The sequence below is a fragment of the Camellia sinensis genome, chromosome 1 (genome assembly GCF_055761805.1).
Source record: "Camellia sinensis isolate YWXY chromosome 1, ASM5576180v1, whole genome shotgun sequence".
Taxonomy (NCBI): domain Eukaryota; kingdom Viridiplantae; phylum Streptophyta; class Magnoliopsida; order Ericales; family Theaceae; genus Camellia; species Camellia sinensis.
This window is the reverse complement of record NC_138961.1, coordinates 126,027,149-126,037,535: the sequence shown is the minus strand read 5'-3', so window position 1 is coordinate 126,037,535 and position 10,387 is coordinate 126,027,149. Positions and strand designations below refer to the sequence as shown.

Sequence of the window (10,387 nt, the reverse complement as noted above, 5' to 3'; positions counted from 1 at the left end):
GTGTGTGAAAAAAAAAAGGAAAAAGATTCATTGATTGAGGGGGAGCCTCCGCCTTTACTCACCAAATACCCCTTGGTTCCTAGTGGTTTGACTTTCCTTTGTCGTGCTTAAGATTCTCTTGTCGGAGGTCCATCTTTCAGATCACTACTAGGATTGAATCTAGTGTTTGTCGAACTCCAAGAGTCACACACACACTTTTATCATGGGATCTATGCTTTTCACATAATGCATCACTTTCTTGCATGAGGAATCTTCTACAGACTGTGCACATTGTGTTTTCTTGTAATGGTGCTTCTTGGATAGTCTTGTGTGTTTTAAGGTACAAATTTGAAATTCCTTGCTTGCTCCACCATATTATTTTTGTCGTTTTCTTCTTGTTCACTGTTTTTAGTGTTTGTGGTTGCTTTTAGTGAGGGGGAGTTTGGTTCATCTTGATTTGGGTTGGTAAGGGAGTTTGGTTTCTCATTGCAAGAGTTTGTTTAGCATGAACACTTTGATATGTTTGGTAAGGGAGATTGGCTATATGTTTTGCATGTTACTATGCACTATTTGCCCTTCTTGTATGTTCATGGTATTTACATCGTCATATCATTGCTTGTGTGGTTTATGATCTTGCTTTTGTTGTTTGAGAGTTGTTTTTCATGAGTCTTAGTTTTCATCTATTCTTGCTTCAAGATAACTGTGTCATATGTCTATTGCTTTTTCATATACTCTTGTGGGACTAATAGTTGTTTTGGAGATTGTGGCACTAATGACTGTTTTGCAGATCATGACCTTGAGAAAGAAGTTTGTTTTTGTTGGATGTAATGGGTTGGGGTGATTAGGATTTTATTTGTTAGGTGTGTTTTGTCACGGCATTGCCAAAGGGGGAGATTGTTAGGTTTTTATTCTTGGCAACCCCGTTTGACAAAACTCCTTTCAGATGTATTTCTTTTCGCACTTTTATTTCAGTGAGGCTATGAGTTTATTAGATGCGAATCCAAACCCGAATCGAACCATGCAGAGAAGTTTGTGATGTTAATGCTTTCAAGATTGCCACTTCGCTGATTATTACGGGGGTCGAGCTGCCCGGTCAGCTCGCGGCCGAAGCAAAATGCAAAATTGCATTCAAAATTGCATGTCCGTCGTTGCTCGCTCGAGCCAAGGAATTCTCGCTCGAGCTAGGGCTTGCTCGCTCAAGCCAAGGAATGCGCGCTCGAGCCAAGGATTGCGTTCTCAAGAAGTTTGTTTTCTTCCCAATCTAGGATTACTTTTGGTTCTCTATAAATACTTGGTTTTCTCCCAAAACTAAGGGATTGAAAAAAGTCCTCCAGATCTTCTTTTTGGTTCTTAAGGTTTATATCTGGGGATATTTTGTTTGTTTTCTTTGATGTTTTTATTGAGTCTTCAACTCATGATTTAAAGAGAGTACATCAAAGGTTTATTTGTTATATACAAAAGAGAGAGTTGTTCTTCAGTGGATTCTGAAGAATTCGAGCCTGAAGCTTTGGTGGATTCCGGAGTGGCTCATCGTAAAGACAATTCCGAGGTGAAGACGGGTTGGAAGAGGCACATAGAGGTTGGTTCAATTAGGCGTGGATTTGCTAGGTAATTGAGAGTATACCTGTGTAATTCCTTTAAATCTTCTTAGTGGATTGTTCTTGTGGCTGTTGCCCGTGGTTTTTTTATCACAGTTGGAGGTGTCCAATTGTGGTTTTTTCCACGTAAAATCGTTGTGTCTCTTTGTCTTGATTGTTTGATTGTTTGATTGGGATTGTTATATTCTGCTTAAAATTGATACATAATCACAAATCAACATCTAGGGGATTTCTAGTTTTTTCAATTTTTTTGAGAGTTTGAGATGATTTGATATTTTGAGAGAATTTGAGTAGATGTGTGTGAGAGAAAAAGTAATTGAGAATGAGAGATGAGAGAGAAAAAATGATTGAGAATGAGAGAGGAGAGAGACAAAATGATTGATTGATATGTAAGAGAGAGAAAGTGATTTTGAAAATTTAAAAAAAAAAACTCAAACCAAACAATTTTTTTAAATTTTTTTCTAAAGTTCATCTCCCAAATGCAAACCAAACATACCCTTCATTTCATTTCTGCCATTTTCTTCACTTTTACCATTCTGAAACATCACACTCTCTCTCTCTCTCTCTCTCTCTCTCTCTAGATTTTCTCTTCTCTTTGAATGTCCAAACCCTCACCATTTTTTCCTTGAAAACCCTTGCCCCCCTCTACATTTTCAACCGAATAAAATTCGATTTCATCGAGTTCGGTTTTTCTTGGGTTTTTTTTTTTATCAATTTCTTACAGGTTTCCGTAGCGTTTCAACCTCTCTTTCGAGTTTTCTCTGTTTCACTCTTGGTTTTCCCTCCTGGATGACCTAGGGTTTCCATTTTTCTTCACTTTTCAATTTTCTCTCACTCACTCACTTCCATGGCCGACAAGGGTATTCCACCTCAATCATCACCCCTTTGAGACAGTTCTGACGATATTGACGCTTTAATGGAGCATTTTGATCCCTCAGCTTTAGATGAGGATTATTTTGCTTACTTTTAGCTTTTTCATAACTTTTCCCCTATTCCTGCGCTTGGCTGAGGTCGGGGCCGAGGTCGAGGTACTGCGATTGAGGTTCTTCTAGATGTCCTTAATGAGGTTTTCTTTTGATTATCTTTTTTACCCCTTTTACTATTATCTCTTCGAATTGTTATCCATTGTGGAATTCTGCATATCTCTGTTTTGCTTTGCCCACATGTGATGTTCTTACACTCTTATTTTCATTATGCCATTTGTTTACCTCCTTTTTTATCATTCTGATGCTCTGATCATGACAATCTGTGCTTGCAGGCCCCCGTAGCTCATCCACATTTTCATCATGTGATTGTTAGGGAGGACACTCCTTTAGTTGATGATGAGGAGGATAGCGATAATGAGGATGATGGTGATGATGATGGGGATGGTGGGGACAAGCCTGCCTCTGATGTACTGAGCTCTTCGACTATGCCAGCGGCGTAGAGCAACTTGAGAGGGTTTTCTCTTTTGTAATTCTTTCTATTCTTTGCTCAATAACAATGTCTTGAAAACTAGACCGATGAGCGAATTAAAAAAGTAATTGGGTGGACAGGTCACTAGTTCAATCGCGGATGAATCAAAATTGAACCGTGGTGTCATAAATAATTTTATAATATATGTGTAAAACAAAAAATAAGTTAGAAGGAAAGTAAATCTGTCTATATATGATAAAATGAAATGAAAATACTAAAAAAAAAGATGTAATAGAATTATTTTTTGCATAATTAGCAATGAGTGCATGAATGGTTTGGTGCATTAAATGTCACAATATACTACCTGATGGTCAGATGTTCAATTCCTTTCACCATCTTAATATTTTAGCATGGCTTCTTTCGAACCCACCAGTTCACTAGGGCGGATAGGTAAAGTGGGTCGCTGGCCGAACTGAGGTCAAATAGGCCAAAATGAATTTATACCTAAAACAGCTAATTGGGTTACCCGGACCAAAAATTGAGTAGGTTGGCGGGCCAACCGGTTCATTTTCAAAACCTTGCTTAGTAGTAGAGTAACAAGAACATCTAAATAGCTTTCCCTTTTATTGTGAAAACTCTTGTACAAAGCTGATCAGGCATTCAAACCCTCTGCTTATATAGGAAGAATTTTTTTTGCACATGATTACGTGGATGGCACATCACTTTATATGATCACAAAACACTTTTATTGATTGGAAAACTTGAAATGGTTGTATTTCTTTTAGTTTATGAGTCAAACATTGAGCCTACAACTGATGAAAATGAAAAATACAACTCGATTAAAGCAAAACTAAACTAAAACAAACTAACAACACCTAAATACACTTGCTAGAAAGGAAAAAGCACTTCATCAGACCCAAAACACTCTTGAGCCAAATCCGCCGTGCCTTAGCTTCTTATGCACTATTTCTGGCCTTAACCACATCTTTTTTTTCTTATCAGGCCTTATTTTTGTATGATCGTGGGTTTATTTCTTGAGTCGTATCTTTTCTAAGGATTACAGGTATTTTCCATGGCTGAAGTTGAAGATTTCATACGGTTGGGAATCTATTGTGTGGCCGAGCACATTTTTGAGCGGCTGGAGCAAATGTTGTACGACTAGGTATTTATTCTGGCTATCTGAGCTGGAAATAGCTGGCGCACATTTTGAGTCATCTCAACTGCTTTAAAATACGATCTTTCTTAGTTTCTAAGCCAAAACAAAGATTCCTCTTCCTTCTTCATAAAACATGGATGCTCTGCTTATCAAACGGCGTGAAGATTGGAAGGCTAATCTGGATGGTGCAGACGGGATAAATTTTACTGGCTATGGCTTGAATGTCATATTTCTCGAGTCGTACTCCTCTGTGCCTTCCATTCCTTCGCACTGCTACCGTGTAACATCCTAACTTCTAGCCCGTTAATAAATCAAATCAATCTCAAATTACAATTTTAGATAACTAATAACTTCAAATATACAAATTGTCTCCTAAATAATCTATACAAATGTCTCCAAAATAAAATTTATACAATTTTCTCCAAAAATAATATTATAGTCGTAGGCCCCAAATATCCAACTCAATTAATCCTTTAAATGCTTAAACTTCGATCACCACTAAATTGTTCTGTACCTGAAAAATAAATTAACTCAGGATGTATACAATACAACAGGAATAACAAAACTATGATAAAGAATAAACAAACAAGGATCCAACAATTTACAAGATTGCATAAACAATTCGATTTGATATATCAAGCAATTTATCAAATTGCACAAATAGATCAACTCAACATATGATACTTTTTCTAAGATCAAATACACAATTCTACTAAGTACGTAATCAATGATTGGCCTCACTCACTTCACCCAAACACAACTGCTTATCCGAATATATTGCTGCAAGTTATTGGCAAGGTCCACTCAATTTATATACAAAGCATTTTCACATCACTTAGACAAATCAACATTTCTACACAAAATGACTTCTCAAAATTTTATCAAAGGAAGAGAGCAATCAAACATATCAACACAGAATAATTTAACAGAATTTATCAAATTATCAATATAACAAACGCAATACAAATTGAAAGTAATTAAAATAAAAATTCTTTACAAAAAGATTAGAGAGAGCATATTGTAACCGAATCACCTCAAATCAATTTCTTCCGTCATCAACACTTTAATTGTCTGCTATTTCTCCATATATTTCCAAAAATAGTGGATTAAAATTCTAAAGTATAAGGTATATAAGATTTCATGAAATTTACAACTCTCCTCTTAGATCAAATTACTAACTCTCACTCTAATAATTCTTCGTCTAAACTCAAAATCTATTTAACAAATGTAGAGAGAGAGAGAGAGAGAGAAGTTGAGAATGAGTGTTCAATATATATTGTAGATTGTCTAGGTGACCAAGGAAAAGAAAATGAAAAGAAGAAAAAGAAAGTGAAGATCGTAATCAAAGGCATGTATGTCATGGTCAATCAATCAAAAGAAGGGGAATGGGCTTGCCGGCCATGCTTGTACTTTTTATTTGTTTATTTATTTATTTTGATAAGGAAGAAAAATGATAGACGAGAAAAATCTGTTTTAGAAAGGGATGAGCAATAATGAGGTATGAAAACAAAAAGAGATTAAAAAAATATATATACATATATAAAATTAAGTTAAGTTCTCATTCAAAAAATTTTATCACCAAATCATTATAATAAATTACTAATTTAAAACGTCAAAAATATGGGATTTCACAATCTACACCCTTCAAACAATTTTTTTTTTTGAAATTCGTAATCTCTAATATTCTAAAATTTAAGAACGACCTACTCCTTAAATCACACATTTTTATTGTACACTCTGATATAAACAATGAAATTTTTTTTTTGTTTTTTTTTTTAACTTCAAATATTGATCTTTTTTTTTTATCCTGAAATATCAACCATTCCCCCCCCCCCCTCAAATATCAACCAAATATTTTTAACCTCTTTTTTGAGTGGATATTTTTTAATCTCAAGCATCAACCATCCAATGGATCCCATGTGAAACTTAATCCCTTCATTCTAATGCCATTCTATAACGTCCCGACTTCTGAACCGGTAATAATTCCAATCAACCTCAAATTACAATTTTAGATAACTAATAATCTCAAATATACAAATCGTCTCCAAAATAATCTACACAAATATCTCCAAAATAAATCCATACAATTGTCTCTAAAAATAATATATAGTGGTGGGCTCCAAATATCTAAGTCAGTTAATCCTTTAAATGCTTAAACTCCCACTAAATTGCTTCGTACCTGAAAAATAAATTAACTTGGGAAGTATACAATAGGACAGTAATAACAAAAATCGGATAGAGAATAAATTAATAGGGATCCAACAACTTACAAGATTGCATAAACAATTCAATTTGAGATATCAAGCAATTTGCCAAATTGCACAAACAGATCAACTCAACATGTGATAATTTGTCCATGACCAAATACATGATTCTACTCAGTACATGACTGATGACCGGTCTCACCCACCTCAGCCAAGCACAACTGCTTATCCGGGCATATTGGTGCAAGTTATTAGCAGGGTCCACTCGATCCATGTACGGAGTATTTTCACATCACTTAGTTAGGCAAATCAACATTTTTACACAGCATAACTCCACAGAATTTTATCAGATGAACAAAGTAATCAAACGTATCAACACAGAATAATTTCACAGAATTTATCAAATGATCAATATAATAAATTGAAAATAATTAAAATAAAAACTCTTCACAAAGAGATTTAAAGACAACATATTGTGTACCATCCAAATTATCTCAAATCAATTTTCTCCGTCACTAACACTTTAATTATATGCTATTTCTCAATAGATTTGCAAAAATGATTGATTAAAATTCTAAAATATAAGGTATGTAAGGTTTTAAAAAATTTACAACTCTCATCTTAGATCAAATTGCTAATTTCTCACTCTAATTATTCTCAATCTAAACTCAAAATCTATATAGAGAGAGAGGGCAGAGAAACAAAAGAGGAGGAAGAATAGAAAGTTGAGAATGAGTGTTCAATTTATATAGTGGATTGCCTTCGTAACCAAGGAAAAGAAAATGAAAAGAAGCAAAAGTAAGGGAAGTAAAGATGATAATCAAAGGGATGGTATGGCATGGTGAATCAATCAAGAGAAGGGGTATGGGGTGGCCACCCACGCTTGTACTTTTCTTTTTGTTTTTGTTTTTGTTTTTATTTTTGTTTTTGTTTTTTTTCCTTGATAAGGAAGGATAACAGTAAGGAAAATGTTATGGAATCCAAATGAATTACCAAATTTTTTACTAAACCTCTCACATGGGTGTGGGACTCACAATTTGTGTGGGTCTCACACCCATGTGAGAGGTTTGGTAGAAAATTTGGTAATTCATTTGGAATCCCTAACATAACTCTAACAGTAAATGGCAAAAATCTGTTTTCAAAAAAAAGAAAAAAAAAAGAGAGAAATATTGAGGTAGAGATAAAAATAGAGATAAAAAAATATATATAAGTAATTAAGTTAAGTTTTTATCTAAAAATCTCACCATCAAACCAATATAATAAATCACCAATGCCTCTTACTAAAATATTTAAAACCTCAATAATAAGGGATTTCACAATCTATTCCCCTCCAACAAATTTTGTCCTCAAAAATTATAATCTTTAATATTCCAAAATTTAATAACAACCTACTCCTTAAATCACATATTTCCACTACATACTCTGATATAAACAATAATTTTTTCTTTTTTTTACATAAAATATTGATCACCTCTTCTTTTTTTCTTTTTCTTTTTTTCCCTTAACTTGAAATATCAACCGTTTATTTTTTACCTGAAATATAGAAAAATATTTTTTTCAAAAATATAATCTAAAAAAAGTAGTTCGTAGAAAATATTTTTAATTTAAAAATATTTTTCGTCCAATGAAACGAAGCGTAAGACCAGAGTTTTAGTGGTATGACACAATCACATTGTGACAATAGAAAAAATCTATATTTGTAGAAATTTAATCCACGTAGGAACACAGGGTTTTACTTTCCCCAAAATGGTGGCCACCAAATGCAACAACCCCCAACTTGTAAAATGACATTAAGTTCAAAGTTGCAACTCCAATATTATTTTCTATAAATTAAAGTTGAATGAAAAAATATTAAACAAAGTTTGGATATAGCAATATTTGGAATGTTTAACTACCTAAGAACACAGACCTAATTGGTTCAACCAAGTGATAAACCATATATTGCTGACTCTTGTTTTTAATAGGGGTAATTACAATTAAATGGTTTTAGAGAAAATTTAAAAGAAAAAAATTTAAGATTTTAGTTATTAATATATATAAATTTTACCACATATGTGCAATTTTTTCGTCTAAATTTAAATTAAATTGTAATTCCCCCCTTTTAATACTCATGCAAGATCATCAGAGCCTTCATGAACTAATTAGGCATTCAACGAACTACAAGAGCACAAAGATCAACCTCAAGGGGTTAGTCTAGTGGACACAACTTGGCACTTGGGGGATGTACTCCTTCTAGGTCTCAAGTTTAATACTTACTAATTACAATAATCTTTTTGGAATCAGTCTATACAGGATGTTTGCTCTAACTTTAAATGAGACCCTCACAAGTGGACAGTAGGATTAGCCTTCTATACTTACTAATAGGATGCTTGCTCTGACTTTAAATAGGGCCCTCACAAGTGAGCAGTAGGATTGGTCTTCTAAAAATGGGGCCCTCACAAGTGGACATCCAATTATTAAAAAAGACTGTTTGCTCTGACTTTAAATGGAACCCTCACAAGTGGGCAGTGGGATTAGTGTTCTGGAAATATTTAAGGTGCGCCTAAACTAATTTGGACATCCAGTTAAAAAAATAAAAATTAAAATAAAAAAATGAAAAAAACACAAAGCTCAACACATGACACTGGATGTTTATTTATTTCTTATATTAATTATACATTATACCCATTGTTTGTAAATAATTCAAAGTTCTCCATACCTATTGCAAACCTATTAAAACAAAGAAAATATTTATTGCAAAACGACCACTAATGTTATGTAGCTACTGGCATCAATGAGAGAACGATTTAGATTCGGAAATATCTTCTAACTTACTATTTAACGGCCTTCCCCTCATTTGTCCCCTTGGCATCATTGGATTTGCAAAGGCAAATGGATTGGAAGGCATGGTCAGACTACCTCTATCTCCTGCCAACATTTGCACCACAACTTTCATCGATGGTCGGTCCACAGGATACCAATGTATACACCACAATCCCACAATAGTTAGTTTTTTTACAATTTGTGCATCTCCATCTTCATCAATCTGGATTTCTAGATCTTCTCCATGTTCCAAACGGTTGTAAATCCATTCAGGAAAGTACACTTCACTTGTGTTTTGTGTTACATTATTATTCCTTACTCCAACCATTTCTAATAGCAGCATTCCAAAACTATATACATCTGATTTGCATGACACCTTTTCAAAATTTCGAGAGAACACTTCGGGCGCAATATAGCCCACTGTGCCCCTTGCAGCAGTCATAGATACCACACTTTGTTCCTGTTGGAAAAAATTGTTTAATATAGGCATATTTTTTTTTAGCCCAATTTGAGTGGGCCCCAAACGTCTTTTGGGGTGAGTCCGAAGAGGTGAAATGTTCCTTGCCGCGTGGTAAGTCACACGGTGAAGACGAAATGTCAAAACCATTTATGAGTAAATGGAAAGTTAACGTCATTTTTCGGTCTAACATTAATTTTTTAGATAAAATTCATTTGAATTTTTACAATAAAAATTATTGTGGGAATTTAATTTAATTCTAAATTCAAATTTTGGGTTCCTAAGTGGTTTCCTAAAGTTTGTAATTGTGGGAATTTAATTTAATTCTAAATTCAAATTTTGGTTTCCTAAAGTTTGTACCTCTTCCTTTATTTATTAAACTATTTCAATAGTTTAATATATATATACAAATAGTTTAATATATACATATATATATATATATATATATATATATATTTCAAATAGTTTAATAAAAAACTATTTCAAACAGTTTTGAACTTGGTCCTCCAACGGCTACCTTTCAAATTGTTTGGAAGGAAATCAGTTCCATGTGCAACGGGCAAAAATCTGTTTGAAACAGATTGCATCTGTTCATTTGGTTTTGGTACCTGTTCGGACAAAGTTTGTGCCTATATATACCCTTCAATTCCAGCAGTCTTGGGATCGAATTTTCCATCCGAAAATCAGTCTAAGAAAATTCCTTTTACTGTCCAAACTTTGATTTTTGGTGCATTATTCTTCATTTTAGTTTTAGAATAAAATAAAGAGAGTATTAGAACACAGGTTTGGTTCGCCG

At 33.7% G+C, this 10,387-nt stretch overlaps 1 long non-coding RNA gene across 1 annotated transcript; it reads left to right on the top strand.

The window, feature by feature from the left end:
• Positions 1-2,073: 2,073 nt before the first annotated feature.
• Positions 2,074-3,284, top strand: LOC145789946 (uncharacterized). The gene is made up of 2 exons (XR_014328461.1): positions 2,074-2,643; positions 2,836-3,284. It is a non-coding gene; the product is annotated as an uncharacterized LOC145789946 (long non-coding RNA).
• Positions 3,285-10,387: the final 7,103 nt, after the last annotated feature.